Here is a 15,679-nt window from a genome sequence, read left to right as displayed (position 1 = left end):
TTCAAAGTGGGAAGGAAGTAGGTGAAGAAAAGACAGCAGTGAGTTTTGATGAAAGGGGAAGTATCAATCTGTAGAGAAGCTACTAATAGAATAATTCAGGGAGCAGCCTTGGCTCCGTCCTGTTTAAGGTTTTTACAAATGAGCTTGATATACAAAGTGAATGTACTGCTGATACTTGCTTGGAGCATCGAGAAGAAAGGCCTTATTTTCCTGGGGAAGGTTTGCAAAGGCTCCTCCTTGAACTGGAGGAGTAAAGTGACTGAAGACATAAAAATGGAGTGAAATTCAGAGCTACTCAACACAAGATCATATATTCATGGAGTAATAGTGAGAACTGCTACCATAAGCTGAGAGCTCATTAACTGGAGATGACTGAGAAGGAGAACAAGCAGGGAGTATTAGTTAATTATAGGATGACTGAAACTACCGAGTGATGCAACTGTGAGAAAAAGCAAATGTGATCTTAGGACATGTCAGTCAAGGCATTTCCAGGGGAGAGAGGTGATACTTGTCAGGGCATAAAGCAGCACACCACAATAGAATGGCAACTACATACAGACAACCCAACTAGTTCAGACCAGAGGTCTGCCTAGCCCATTTGCCCTTTTTCAACAGTGGCCAGAGTAAGAACAGGAAGAATAAGTATAGGACAAAAATATGTAAGACTTCCCTCTGATACTCTCACAGCCTCAAAACATTTTCAGCTCAGGGGATTTCCTTCTTAGCTAGTTGTGGTTTGTCTATTAAGCAATCCACAATGGATTTTTCTTCCACATGATTCTCAATCTAGCCTTGCGCCACTGTAAATTCCTTGCATCCATTCTATCTTTGGTGAAGACTTCCTAACATTTACTGCTTATCACAAGAAAAATCACCTCCTTTTTTTTTTTTATTTTAAATTTAGTTTCTGTTCATTTCAGTGGGTGGCCTTTAAATTTTGCACTGGGTAAAACAGGATAGAGTTAACACCCAAATTTCATAGACCTCTAGCATATCTTCCCAAGTAGCTTCTCTTCAAGCTGAAGAGGCCCCATGCATTCAGTCACTCTATATCCATCAACATCTCTACTGCCCTTTCCTGAACCTTAACCATCTTCAATACACCCTTCAAAGCTAAGAGCAGGATCACACAAAGCATTCAAGGTACAGTCAACCTATGGGTTTAAACAGTGGCACAAGGTTGTTTTGTTCTTTATTCCATTCCTAATAGCTCCTATTAGGAATGGAATAGGATTTGATAGGATTTGATTTGGATTAGTGTTGTGGTTCTTTTATAATAATGGGGATTTCTTGGCTGTTGATGAATATGAAGCTGATATTTTCATGTCTAATTCAGTCATCTGTGCCCAAGAAACATTAATTTCACCTTGAATGGACACTGAGTAAGGAATCAGGCTAAGATAATGAGAGAAACTGAGTGTCCATCATAGGAGTTGAAGTTAAAGAAAAGGCATCATTCCTGTCTGTGCACATCACTGAAAGCACCAGGCAAGGAGTGGTTACTGAGGATGGAAGACAGCATTAGGACAAAGATGTAAGTTGGGCCGGGGTTAAATTAGACCTGGATAAATTCAATGATTAAAAGAATGGTGGGGACTGGGAGACTCTGGAGCAGCCTTTCAATAGAAGGGAGTAAAAAATTGAATTAGTTTCAAGATGGGCACAGCCAGTTTGTGAACACAGGAAGGCTTCATCTAAGTATGCTTTTTAATAAATAACGTGTGAGGTGCATCATGCCAGCTCCTGTGCCTCCATTTAGACATCTCAAGGACAATGTTTTCTTTCATTTAGGGTGGAGCACATTTCTTTGCAGAAAACTACTAAAAAACAGACACAAAGACATGAAGGCAGAGGAATCAAGACAGGCTAGCAAGTTTGCTGCTGGTTATGCAGGGAGGTTTCCCTGTCTGAACCAGCCCTTACTAGATGAAGAATAATGTTGGGCAGGTACATAGTAGGAAGTCTGTGTTAATCTTTCTGCTGCAGAGAGAAGAAGCAGTGGGAGGAACAGGTTACATAATCCCTAACAGTTTTAATTCTTCAATACTTTTTAAATACTTAATCAATTAAGCAATTATTCGCAGACTGGCTAATCCCCTCATGCCCCTTGTGTAGACAGACCTGGAGTAACCATTACCACAAAGACCAAAGTTTAGAGCAGGTCAGGTAACAGGAGAGTAGAACTAAGCACTCTGTGGAAGAGCAAAGCTTTTTGAGTTGGGATAGTTTTTTTGGTGGAGTTTATTCCCCAGCTTCAGCATCTATAAAACTTCAGACTACTACCACACTAAAGAAAACTTAACAATTGAAAAAGCACCCACAAATCTTCAGACTCACTTTTCATTTGAAATATGACCAAAACAGAAGAGGATACATGTTGGAGGATTAAATAGTAAAAAATACTGTTGTATATACCAGCATAACAAAAGCTTACAGAGAGGTGTAAGGCAAATCTAAGGCATTTCTTTCTTCTTGGGAGGTCAGAATAGTGGAAAACATATTTCTATATACTCAGAGAGATCCTGTACACCAACAAGAACAGTAAAAGTCTTCTTTTTTAAAGTGCCAGTAGAGATGGCAATTCTGATTCAAAAGACTAAGACCACTCCTTTAAAATTCTCTTTAACTCAGCTGCCAAAAGCTGCCAGTTTTGTTAACATCATTGGCAATCGCTGAACACTCAGACTTGTAATGCTGGTGATAATGTTGTTTTAATGCCAAAGTCATCCAGCCAGACTCTGGTTTCCAGAGGAGCAAAGAGTTAGGACTGATTAAATTTAGATAGATTTTGCTCAATAATCTTTAAATTTGAAAATATGGAATTTGAATAGCTAATGCAAGTTTTCTATTAGATGCAAGCCAAGAAAATGCATTTAAGGATTGAATAAAATTCTTTCTTTGTATTCTTGATGTTTATGTGCAGTGAAGAAAATACTTGTTTTCTCAAAAAAAAAAAAAAACATTTTGGCAGTCAGAGAAACACCCAGATGCTGGTTTGATATGCAATCTCTGTGGTTTTTGTTCAAGAACAGAGGAGGAGTGAATGAAAAAGGAATCTCGGAGGTCTTTACAGCATCTAGCTGTAGACACCTCACAAAGAAACCCCAAATTCCATGTAAAGGAAAAGAGATCCAGCAGAGAGTAACGCACCCTCCCTAAAATACAGTCCTAATAAATTAAAATTCTTGAAATCTTGTATCTGGGGGGGAGGAAAAAAAAAGGGAAAAAAAAGCACATCATGATTTCTGTCCTATTCCCACTGGGGCCATGTCATCTCATTGTCAGGAATAACAATAAAATCAATTCATTATGTTCCATTGAAGGCAGCCTCAGGAGAGAGATCAAAGAATGAAAGGAAATGAAAGCTGACCGACTTTATCACCTTTGGAGTCAGTCCCAAAGATCTCAAATTAATTTAGATTGGTGGGGCAGTGCATAAAAGCTGGCAAGCCCTTGTACAACAGCAGAGCCTTTATACAAACCAGTGGAGAACTGCAGTCTCCAGGGTTTTTCCATGAGCCAGGCATTCTTGTGACCACTAAGTACTTCTTCCTTTGGCTATGTCAAGTTTATTATCAGAGGCAGGGGGGAATAGTTCTGTGCTTTCCTCTTGAATTCTGCAGGGAGACATCTGTCTCTCCTGAAAGACGCAGCAGTGACACTTTGGTGTGAAAACCTGCCCTCCCTAAGAGGCAGCCAGCACCTGGCATCATCCCTAACCACCCCCCTGGGGGAAGCTGGGGGCCAGAAGTTTCTCTCTCAACTATACAGCAAAGCAGTTCTCTAAGCTGCAAGTTACAGGTAGTTTGCCACAGTTGCAGTAGCACAGAAACTCTAAGGGTTGGTTGTCCAGGGGAGCTTCTTGGCTGGGGAGTCGGCATCACCCTACCATCAGCTGCAGTCAGGAGCACAAACCCTGAGGCTGCCCCTTCCTTTGTTTGTGCTGGGACCATGAAAGGTCCAAGGCCTCCCTAGTCCCTCTCTTTATTCTCACCCTTTTCCTAGGAATTTTACTTCAGCTGGGAACATCCCTCTGAGCTCTAGTTTCCCCTCCAGTCTTTCCTTGCAATGTTTTATTGTGTTTTATTTTCAGTCCAGATCACCATTTCCTCTTCAGTCTTTGTTGTAATATCCAAGCTCTGGAATCCCAGATGCAAGGCAGGCCCTGTGCAACAGCCCTGACTTATCCCAAGCCAAATCTCACAGCATCTGTGGTACCACATAGGATCATAGAATCATAGAGTCATAGAATCATAGAATCACTCAGGTTGGAAAAGACCTTAAAGATCATCGAGTCCAACCACAACCTGATCATACTATCCTAACTCTAACAACCCTCTGCTAAATCATGTCCCTGAGCACCACATCCAAATGGTTTTTAAACACATCCAGGGATGGTGACTCAACCACCCCCCTGGGGAGCCTATTCCAGTGCCTAACAACCTTTCTGTAAAGTGTTTTCTGATAACCAACCTAAACTTACCCTGGTGCAGCTTGAGGCCATTTCCCCTCATCCTGTCACCTGTCAGCAATGAGAAGAGACTAGCCTCACTCTCACTGTAAGCACCTTTCAGATATTGGAAGAGAGCAAGAAGGTCTCCCATCAGCTGCCTTTTCCCCAGACTAAACAGCCCCAGTTCCTTCAGTCTCTCCTCATAGGGCATATTCTCCAAGCCCTTCACAAACCTTGTTGCCCTTCTTCGGACCTGCTCCAGCACCTCAATGTCCTTTCTGTATTGAGGTGCCCAAAACTGAACACAGTACTCAAGGTGAGGCCTCACCATTGCCAAGTACAGGCGCAGGATGACTTCCCTAGTCCTGCTGATCACAGCATTCCTGATACAAGCCAGGATGCCATTAGTCTTCTTGGCCACCTGGGCATGCCAGAGAGAGACTAGTTCCTGATAGACCTTCCCTTCCCTCACCTCCTTGGCAAGAGGCTGCCTACTGTAAACACTCAGTCAGTGGGTCCCATTAGCAGTGATGACTCAAAGCTTTGTCATCTGCAGCTGCAGACAGGCACTGCCTTGCTTGCCCTTGGTTGCATGCAACTCTACAAGCAGTATGAAGATGTTAAGCCAGCAAAATGGAGTCTGAGCCCACAGAGTAGATTAATCTACCCGAAAATGAGATGCAATTGATACCTTCACACCCTCTGCATGAGCCATAAGATGCTTTGAATCATGCATTTTGGAGAGGAGGTGGGCTTCAATCCTAGAATTATAGAAATTGGATAGAATCATTAAGGTGGGAAAAGACCACTAAGATCACCAAGTCCAACCATCAGCCCATCCCTAACATGCCCACTAACCATGTCCTTCAGTGCCAAATCCACACTGTTCTTGAACACTTCAGGGACGATCACTCACCCACCTCCTTGGGCAGTCTGTGCCAGTGCCCAACCACTCCTTCAGAAAAGACATTTTTACTAAAATCCAACCTGAAACTCCCCTGGTGCAACTTGAGGCCTTTCCCTCTCATCCTATCAAGGAGGCAGCCATGCACGTGGGCCGCCTTCCTGCTGTGATTCAGCCCCTACTGCTGAAAGCAGGGCCCTATGAAAGGCCTCTTTTTTCAGCTACTCGCTGAACATCCAACAAAAATGAATTCCTTCGTTCAGCCCCAAGTCTACATTCAGTAGGAGGTAAAACCTCATGAAAAAAAAAAAAAAATTAGATTTTATGGAACAGTTCCTCATCTTCCAACTTAAGTTGCCACCTGAGGACTCCCACAAGCAGTCCCATGGCGACTGTACAAAGTCTGCAGACACTCCTGCATTTGCAAATTTTGAAAGCTCAGCCCTGTAAGAAAACTGCTCTGAAGAACTAAGAAAAGACACCTTTATTACCATCAAAATCTCTACTCTTTAGAAGAAGTCTGAAAAACAACACTTTCTTTTCCTAGCTGCCCCTCCATGTTGCCATGTTGTGGAGGGTCTTCTTGCCCACTGTTCGCAGTGTAACACACTCCCTGTGTGAAAACACACCGTGAAATATGCATGCTAAAAAGATCAATTCCGACCCCAGCCCATCACTTGATCCACAGGCATTCAAATTTGCATGCAAATAAAAAAAGTTGTGATTTTTTTTTTGACCATCCGACAGCTGTTCCTGGACTGGAGCATGAGGAGTCATTTGTCTCAGCACAGTTTTTGATGGATGGATCCACATGACCAAAACTGCTTTCATAAGCAACGTGTAGTCAGGCTGCTGGCAAGCTCAGGAGACAGAAGAGAAGAGAGACAGAAGGACTTTTCAGACTTTTCAGCTGCTTTTCCTGGTGGTCAGCTCAGCTGAGTATCAAAGCACACTGCTAGCCTAAAGAAGAGATGCTGCCACTGGCTCATGCCAATCGTGCCTGTAAGTAAATACAAGGCATCATTTTCCTCTGCTCTCAGTCTCACCAACACTAAATTGATTTAAAACCTTCCAAAGGAAAAGCCTCAATGTTTAATTTCTCTGGCTAGCCTTAGATTCTTGGCCCCCATTTTATTTTCCATAACATCCAGTTTCTTTCTTTTGACACTTGTTATCCTTCAAAAATGCTATTGTAATTAGATCATGACACTCTACAACTATCTCCAAACTTAAATATTCCCTTTCATTCAAGACAGTTTATGTGTAAATTTCATAAGATTTTTAACAATGTTATCTTGAAAGTACACAGTGTACAGAGCCAGAGTGGAAGGAAAATAAACTCACAGAAAATAAAAAGCGATTCAAACTCCTGCCCAAAAATTCAAATAAAACTCTTTGATCTTCCAGAAAAACTTACTTGATTTTATTTGTTTTCCCATTCTTCTCTGTTTCCTCTCTTCGGACAAGGAGGGAAATAGTGAAATACTGCGTGAAAAAAATATTTTTACTGTATTTTCAGCCTGGCGAGGACTGAAATTTTTTTTTAAAAAAGCACTACGATCTAAAAGGAATCCCAGTTCATTCACCCCAGGAAAGTTGCCTGATTAAAGACTCTTATGTAATACTTTATCAGAAATACAGATCTATTTCAAATGGTGCAATGCCACAGACTCATCAAGAATAACCCACAGTTACAGTCAAATTTATTGCTTCTGAAACACTTTTGATTCCTGCCTCAAACAGTTCACCGTGAAATAGTTCTCTCTCCATTGTTTTTTTTTTCCAGAGCGGCTGTGACCTAAAACCACTTTCTTTCCCCAGTTCCATTAATATGCCCTAAGCATGCACCCTTGCAGCACCAGCTCCCAGGTGCATCCGTCCTGTGCTCCACTCTACACTTCTATATGGGTCACAGCTAGGTCCCAGTCTTGACGTAGGAGAGCAGGATGACCAAGTCCTGTCACCTTAATACACCTGCAGGGCACTGAGTGTGGGAGTAAACGACTCAGGGAGGAGGAATCTCAGAGCTGCTTTTCTGCAAGATCACAAAAAGAAGTGTCAGGAAACATACGTACATACAAGAAGAGATTTTGGAGGCAGCTCCAATGAAGTTTCCACTGCCTCTGCATACTGGCATCAGATCTCTGCAAATCAATGAACTCTCCAAAGCAGAGGCCATTGTGAGGGACAGGATTATACTGAGATTCCAAAGCAGCGAGACAAACAGCTGAGTTTCTCAGAACTCACGTTATGGGGCCCAACCAAGATTATCCATAGAGACCGCATCCATCTGATTCCACTGCTATGCAGTAGCCTGCTGCACTGAGCAGGACTTGGATTTCATGTTTGTATGCTGGGCATGCATTCTCCACCTAACCTGCCCAAACTGGCATCTAATTCACAGGCATAGGCTCTGTTTCCCTGAAGTTTCAGGCAATACTCTCAGGCTCCATTCTCTCCTATCCCTACGTTCCAGCCACTCTAATCCATATAGAAGTCAGCACTGTGCCTAAAAGCACACTGACAATGTTCCTTACACGCCAAAAACAGAAGCATTGCTTTAAAAAGCATTTTTACACTCAACTTCTAGGAGTACAAACCAAGCTCCTAAGACATATAGAACTACAGAGAGTTTGAACTCACCTAATCATCCTGCATCAAATATTCAGTGTCCCTGGCTCCAAACAATGGTCTCCAGCAGGTCTCATGCATGAAAAGCAACAAATTAATTCCTCTTTATCAGACACACTACCTAACGTTCAAGTACTGCATTCCTTAAACCCTTGGAAAGTGTTGGTTCAGCCTATACCTCAAGTAAAATGCCATAGAGAATCCAAAAAGAGAAAAAAAGAAAGAAACACTGAGAGAGAGAGAGAGGAGGAGGAAAAGGGGGATGGGGAAAGAGAGGAAGGGAAGGGAAGGGAACGGGAAGGGAAGGGGAACGGGAAGGGGAAGGGAGAGAAAGACACATTAAAATCCTCAAGCACATTATAAAAATATTAAGTAAAACATCAGTTTTCTTTCAGGCAATTTTAGAGCCCTTTCCTTTGAAATCCTGTTTGCCCCAGGGCCAGCTGACTTCAGACTGTTTAATATTTCTCAGGATTGGTTTCCTGAAGAATTAGAATTATCTTTATGACAAAGCTGCCTCTGAAATCCACAGGCTTTATACAACAGGGGTCAAAAGGAGCAACCATTCCAGGGCACTTGTGAAGGTCCCCCAACCTTTAAACCTTCTTTGTCCTATCTCTGTCTAGTCTCTGGAGCAAACACATGGAAAGAGCATTAATCCAGTTCTCTGTTGAACTGGTTTGCTTCCTTCCTCTGCTGATACGCTGCGCAACTCCCAGCACCAATGAACCACTCGTAAAAAAGGTTATGAATGAGCAGTAGTGACAGAGGCTTCATCTGTCCTCTCTTTTCGGGACACTGGAGTACCTCTCAAAATGCTCCTCCACGCCATCGGAGGGAATCCTAAATCATTTCTTAGTTTTCCTCTTCTGGAAAAGCAGTTCACACAGGGAGGAAATTCAGCCAGCTTTAACTCTCACAGTGCAAAACTTGGAAACACTTTTGGGTGGTTTTTGAGCAGCACAGACACTGAATGGATACCTGTATCTATTCAACTAAGTACAAATTAATGAAAAAAAAGTGTGAAAACAATAGAGGTACAAAGTTCTCAGGGATAAGATTGGCCTTTTCTCTTCCAGTTGGAAGAGCTGAAGGGGATGCTTTTCCATTAAAGATGGTAATACACCCAGTATGTCTGAGGGCCAAAATGCTCTTTCAGTTCCCAAAAATGCAAGATGGAAAGAATTTCACAAGACCTTATCAGAAAGAATTCACAGTGAGATAAACATTTACTTCTGCCATTTGTTTTCATTCAGACTTGACTTGTCGCTAATAATTATGACAGAGGATGTGATAAATGTCCGCTCAACATTTGTAAGAACAATATGCTTTACCCAAACACGAGAACACACAGGAAAAAAGGCTAATCATAAACTAATTATTTCTTTCACTAATCATTACTGCTCTGAGTCACTGCTTCTATGAATTGCCTCACTTTTTTTGTGTGTTTGTTTTTCTTCAAGAGTGAAGCAAAAAGGAAGAAAAAATCAGCCTTGGCTTGTTCTTTACTTTGCATCTTTCTCTTTTCACATTCTTACGTATTTTATTTCTCCTTTCCATGAGTATGTTGATGTTCCAAACCTATGTTTAAGTGTTCCAACCTTCATAAATCTACCTAATGGCTAAAAGTAGCTAAAATATCAAAACGCTAAACCTGACTGTGTTCTCAAGGAGCTGGATGGAGCCTGAATGACAGTATAGACATGTTTCTTCTTCTGTTTCACCTACCATATTTTTGGTGGTTGGAAGAGCTCTTCACTCTGCCAAAGAGGTAAGAAACATTCCTATTTTGGGTCTGTGCTTTGCTTTCATGCCTCAGCAATAGGTAAAGTGACCTGTGCAGACCACCTTGTTATCGTCCTCAAACAAAAAATGCACGTGGGAATTTAAAGTCTTAACATTCTCTCCTTCCAGGAGAATGAGAGTCACACCAATAGCCCTGGAGAGCAGGCACCACAGATAAGAAAGAAGGGCAGTGAGGGGAAACCACACAGGCTTTGTTGGAAGATTTGAGTTGTTGTCAAATCAAACACATTTAGGAAACTCAGTTTTACTGAGTTGAATGCATCCTGAGAATATGAAAGTGATCCTTCAGGAAATGCCAAGATTCCCTGATCAATGAGACTATGTAAAACTGCAAAACAGAGTAAACACTTCAGGGTGTTGTAACTAGTAAGAGAGTCTCGCAAACAGAGCATACCTATATTTCTTCTGGATACATTCCATAGAGCAACGTGGACTCACAAATCCATCTCCATGCAGCCTGAAAATCATAGAATCATAGAATCATTAAAGCTGGAAAAAACCAATAAGATCATTTAGTCCAGCCACCAACCCATCCCCACCATGCCCTCTCACCACGTCCCTCAGTGCCACATCTCCACGGCTCTTGAGCACCTCCAGGGATGGTGACTCCACCACCTCCCTGGGCAGCCTGTACCACTGACTCACCGCTGTTTCTGAGAAGTTTTTCTTAATATCCAACCTAAACCTCCCCTAATGGGACCCTGCATGCCTTCAGGTTTTCAGGCTGGCAAGCAAGGTTTCAGTATATCTCAGGATTCCATCTGAAGTGCTAACACCTTATCTTAAAAGACAAATTTGCGCACAAGGCTGTGTAACTCCTACAATACTAGGTGCTCTCACCTCTTCTTGACTTCCTAGTGCAGGGCTCACAGTGCTTTACAGTAGGATCTCAGCAACCTACTGGATTTAATCTTTGATAGAAATAGAAATATTCTTTTTCTTCAGAAGGAAGTAGGTGTCTCATTTATTTAACATCCAGGAGATGTGAGAAGTTCTGGATGTTGTATGATCTCTAGGAAAAAGGAAAAAAAAAACAACTTATGAGCAAAGGTAAAATTAACAAATTGCTCTTTAGAAGCTGCACTATCTGACAGTTACATAGCAATTTGGAGTTATTGTCAACAACCCTATCTCCTTGGAGACCAGCTGACGCTGCAGAGAAATATTAGATGGGAAATTAAGGTTAACAAAGGGTTTCCTACCGTTGTTCCTAGTAATATAAGCACTTTACACATCAGTTCTAATTCTGTTGAACTGAGAAAAAGGAAATGGGAGAACAAAATTGAAACAGGGACTATCATTCTACAGTGGAGTTAGCTAATAGAAGCCCCCGATAAAATCAGAGGTACCCAAGTCTCTATAGGCATATGTTCCCCCTACCAAATCACTGGTGCAGTCTTAGTTTACCTGGCTCCACTTAACCTGGCTTGTTCAGAGGCAATCTTTTGATTTTAACTGCCTGAAAGTTCCATGGTTCTGCCATTGACACAAGTTCAGTAAATGTTTTTCAGCAAGATCTGGTTTCTATTCAGGTAGAAACACGACATGGTAATGCTCTCAAAGATAGGACACGTTGTTTACCCAAAAGCTGCTTTGGGTCTGCTGCTGAGAGGTTGAGGGCAGCCCCGGCAGACGGTACCATTGAGGCCGTGCTTGCTCAGCACTGTTCACCTCCATGAACGCCAAATGTTTCAAATCAATATGAACTCAAGCCTCTTCATAACAGCTGTGCTCTGTTCTGCTTTCCAGCAAGGCTCTGACATGAATCAAGTGGAGGATAAAAATACCCATCTCTCTTACAGAGATGTTTCAGCAGCAACGGAAATATTTCAAGAGGCCTAGGAGCTCATTTCCAGTCAGAGCTTACTTTTTCAGCCATTCTCTCAAAGTACTGCACTACTGCCTTCTTCCACTGAGAAGCTCTCAGGTGTTTGAGGTCTTACTGCCAAGTCCACATTAGCATAAGTCATTATGGTTCTCCATCTTCTCACATGTTAGGGAAAAGGGGTGATATAGTGACTCTTTCATGAGGAACTATCATTTCCAGGTCAGGCTTGATCTGAAGAGGCTGCTCAGAGAGGTGGTGGAACCACTGTCCCTAGAGGTGTTCAAGAACCGTGTGGATGTGGCACTGAGGGGCATGGTTGGTGGGGATGGGTTGGTGCTTGGACTAGATGATCTTGGTGGTCTTTGCAACTTCTATGATTCCATGATTCCATGATTCTATCAAGATGAAATGCCCTTGTCATTCTCCTCATTCATGTTGAGAAGAACGTATCCAAAATTGGACAATGAACATTTCTATCACACTGTGGTCAAACAGATCTCAAACATCAAAACTCAGGACCATCCTGTGAGCTCTCTTTGCTGCTTCTGCAATTGCATACTTAGTGCATGCAGCCTCTGCCATCAGCACATGTGTGGCCACTGCTGCCGTGTACTTGACCCTTGTTATGGCATTAGCCTCTCACTTCATCTTGCTTATGGACAGAAAGATTTGGAGAAGGACCCACCTATCTGACCTTTCAGGTATCATCCATATTGCTTAGAACTCAAGATTTAGAAAGTCTGAAATCCTGCAGAACTGTTCTTCCTTCTGAACAACATAAGCCCAGTTTAAAGGAACAGTGAAAGAAGGGAAATAATGCAGTACAGAAATGACCTGCTGATAGCAAAAGTGTTGACATAATTCAGAAACTCTGGATTTTAATGGGAGAGGGAATACCTTGGCTGATTTCCTCCAAGCTCCTCCAAAATCCCTCTGTCCCAGACTGTACCCTTGTCTCAAGCTTCATCGAGCTCCTCTACCCAGTTCATACCTCTGTATTCCAGTGATCCAGAACATCCGCCTTCCTTCTCCTTGTTCAGCCAGTACTCGTGCTTCCTTTTCTTCAGCCACATATCTAATCCCTGCTGCCTTCCTATCCACCCAGCTCTTTGCTAAATTCCTCATCCATCTATACCAAATACTGCTATACCAGCACTGCTTCTTTCTTTCTCTTCTTGTCACTTTTACCTGGTGACATTCTTATTTTACCCCTCTACATTTGCATAAGACAATTTTCTCCTCCATACTACTGGGTGCTAGGAAAAGACCACAGAGAGCAGAGCAGTTCTCCTTTCCATTCTCACTTCCAGCAGCTGGTCCCAGCACAGCCCACAGCAGTTCCCGTAGCTATGGGAGGTGCTTTCCAACCCACTGCGTACTCAGATGCTCTGGAAGGATGGAGCATGTATGTGAGGGTGTTGTTAAGGCTGGAACATGGCTGGAGCCAGTAAAGAGTATATCACAGAATCATAGAATGGCTTGAGCTAGAAGGGACCTCAGAGATCATGCAGTTCCAAGCCCCCTTTCTCAGGAGATCTGAGCTCTAAGAGGACCTGCAAGTTTCTTCATCAAATTTGTGCGAAATGCAGATTCCAAATGGTGCATCACTTGATCAGGCCTGGAGAGATTTTTCACAGGGAAAGCCTATGAAATCCTGTTACAAAGCACAGGGAAATGTAGAAAAGAGAGCATTCAAAGATCACAAAAATGCTAAAAATATTTTTTAAAAACCTTGAATTTATCTTGAATTGTCTTTGGAGGAGTAAAAAAGAAAAAGAGCCATCATAGTCTCATTTTCTTATTATATTTACCTTATGGCAGCAGGCATACTGCACTGAAAATTTCAGCCCACACTGTTGAGAACGTGAGTAATAATTAAAAACAGCCTTGAACTGCCAGGTATCGCATGGCTTTAATGGCAATTAAAGCTACCAGCCCCACCTATAATCACATATTTAAAAGAATAGAAATGAAGCAGCCATTTCTAACCTCTTTATTGCTCGCTACCGGTACATGAATTTGGGTTTTATTTCCTGTCTGCCACTCTTCTCCAGCACCTCCCATCCCAGCCTGAGCACACTGTAGAAGCACCAGTCACAGCCCAGAGGTTAGGATTGTTTCTAGGACACACACACAGATTTTACTGCAGCTGGCAGTTTAAAGCCATGGTGCATCGTACAACAACAACGTAGCACTATTTTCAAGTAAGCACATAGTGCTTCATTCTTTCTGAATCAGCCAAAAGTTTCATTATCTAAATCCGTGTGAGAACACAGGAAACTGTGTTTCCCCAACTCCTGAAATATCTGCCTCAGGAAGGAAGGTATATTGTCTTTTTGATGCCTCTGTTTTGCTTGTGAGGTGGTTCTGTATGCCTGTTTTGCAACGGCACTACAAAAGCAAACCAATTCAAATCTCCTATGGAAATGCCATGTTTGCGAGAGACGGTTTGCATCCTTTTAACTCAAGAATGACTGGATCTTGAGCATATCTTTAACGTTATCAAAACCTCTGTGATCTGGAGAGCACCACAGTGTGATCTGCTTGAGCTGCAGTGGGAAATGAACGGCATGAAAATGATTTGATGCATTTTAATCGCCCCATGTTTTTGTTTCAAGAAATACACTTCCTGAAAGTCTTTCACTCAGGCAGGACAGAAAAAAAAAAAGAGAAAAAGAAAAAAAGAAAAGAAAACCTAATCTAATCTTTCCCTTTAGTGTGTGAAAAATAATATCTGCAGCAAGGGATGATTTCTATGACCTCTTGAAGGCATGAAAGCCAAGCTGAAATAATAATGATTACTAAGACTTCAATCCTCCTCATTCTTTGCCTACACAAAGACTACTCCAGGCTCCAGGAATTTGATCTCACAAATAAAACGTAAAGATAGTGAGATTCAGCACAATTATGAAAGTAATGCTTCACAAAGCAATGCAAGTCTCTGACATGATAAATCTCAATACGCAAACATAAATTATCAGAATATCTCTGTGAAGTTGTACTTCCTGGACTTACAAGGAGACTAATTTTACAAAGCTTCAAAATAGTTCCTGAAAATTCTTTGTTGTTTTTTTGTTGTTGTTGTTGTTGTTTTTATTATTATTACTCTCTTCTCTTCCTCCTCTACCAGCAGAAAACATAGTTAGAGAAGCACTTACATGAACATTTGCACAGGAGCGTGCAATAGAATCCCCACTGCTATCAGCTGGGAAATGAGTGGGAATTTGCACCAACCCAAACTACCCCTTCAGCTGCTTCTATAGCAGTCTGTGAACACCTCCTCTGATATGTCTCCATCTACGCTCTGACTTCTTCCAGGATCAGACCCACCTGCTTGCAAGGTTTGCCACTGACTGCAACAGGCTTCAGATGAGAGCTGGGAAGGTTACTGCTGCAGCTGTACTGTCTTACCTCAAATGCAGGCAGAGACAAGCAAAGTTCTGAGAGCTGTCAGAAAGGGTTCCTCCCAGGCACTCGCTAAGAGATGGCAAGCTGGACATGAGCCAGCAATGTGTCCTTGCTGCCCAGAAAGCCAATTGTATCCCAGGCTGCATCAAAAGAATGGTGGCCGGGAAGGCGAGGGAGGTGATCCTGTTGTGTTGGTGAGACCCCACTGCTCCAGTTGCGGAGTCCTCAGCACAGGAGAGACATGAACCTGTTGGAGGACGTCCAGAGAAGAGCCACAAAAATGATCCCAGGGATGGAACACCTCTCCTGTGAGAACAGGATAAGAGAGCTGGGGCTGTTCAGCCTGGAGAAGAGAAGGCTGTGAGCTGACCTGAGAGTGGCCTTTTGGTATCTAAAAGGGACTATAAGAAGGAAGGGGACAGACTTTTTAGCAAGATCTGCTGTGACAGGACAAGGGGAAATGGTTTAAAACTAGAATAAGACATATTTAGACTGGATATAAGAAAGACATTTTTTTACATAGGGGTGGTGAGGCAGTGGCACAGATTGCCCAGAGAGGTGATGGATGCCCCACCTCTGGAGACACCCTGGGTCAGGCTGGAGGGGCTCTGAGCACCTGATGGAGCTGTAGGTGTCCCTGTTCATTGCA

General features: G+C 42.5%; 1 long non-coding RNA gene across 1 annotated transcript; it reads right to left on the bottom strand.

The window, feature by feature from the left end:
* Window positions 1-5,528: 5,528 nt before the first annotated feature.
* LOC146545774 (uncharacterized) lies at window positions 5,529-10,950 on the bottom strand. The gene is made up of 5 exons (XR_014881283.1): window positions 10,635-10,950; window positions 10,189-10,251; window positions 8,001-8,060; window positions 6,775-6,842; window positions 5,529-6,357 (listed from the first exon to the last, which is right to left on the bottom strand). It is a non-coding gene; the product is annotated as an uncharacterized LOC146545774 (long non-coding RNA).
* Window positions 10,951-15,679: the final 4,729 nt, after the last annotated feature.

Source organism: Meleagris gallopavo, chromosome 1 (assembly GCF_905368555.1).
Source record: "Meleagris gallopavo chromosome 1, MGAL_WU_HG_1.1, whole genome shotgun sequence".
Lineage (NCBI taxonomy): Eukaryota > Metazoa > Chordata > Aves > Galliformes > Phasianidae > Meleagris > Meleagris gallopavo.
This window is presented reverse-complemented; position numbering and strand designations above follow the sequence as displayed.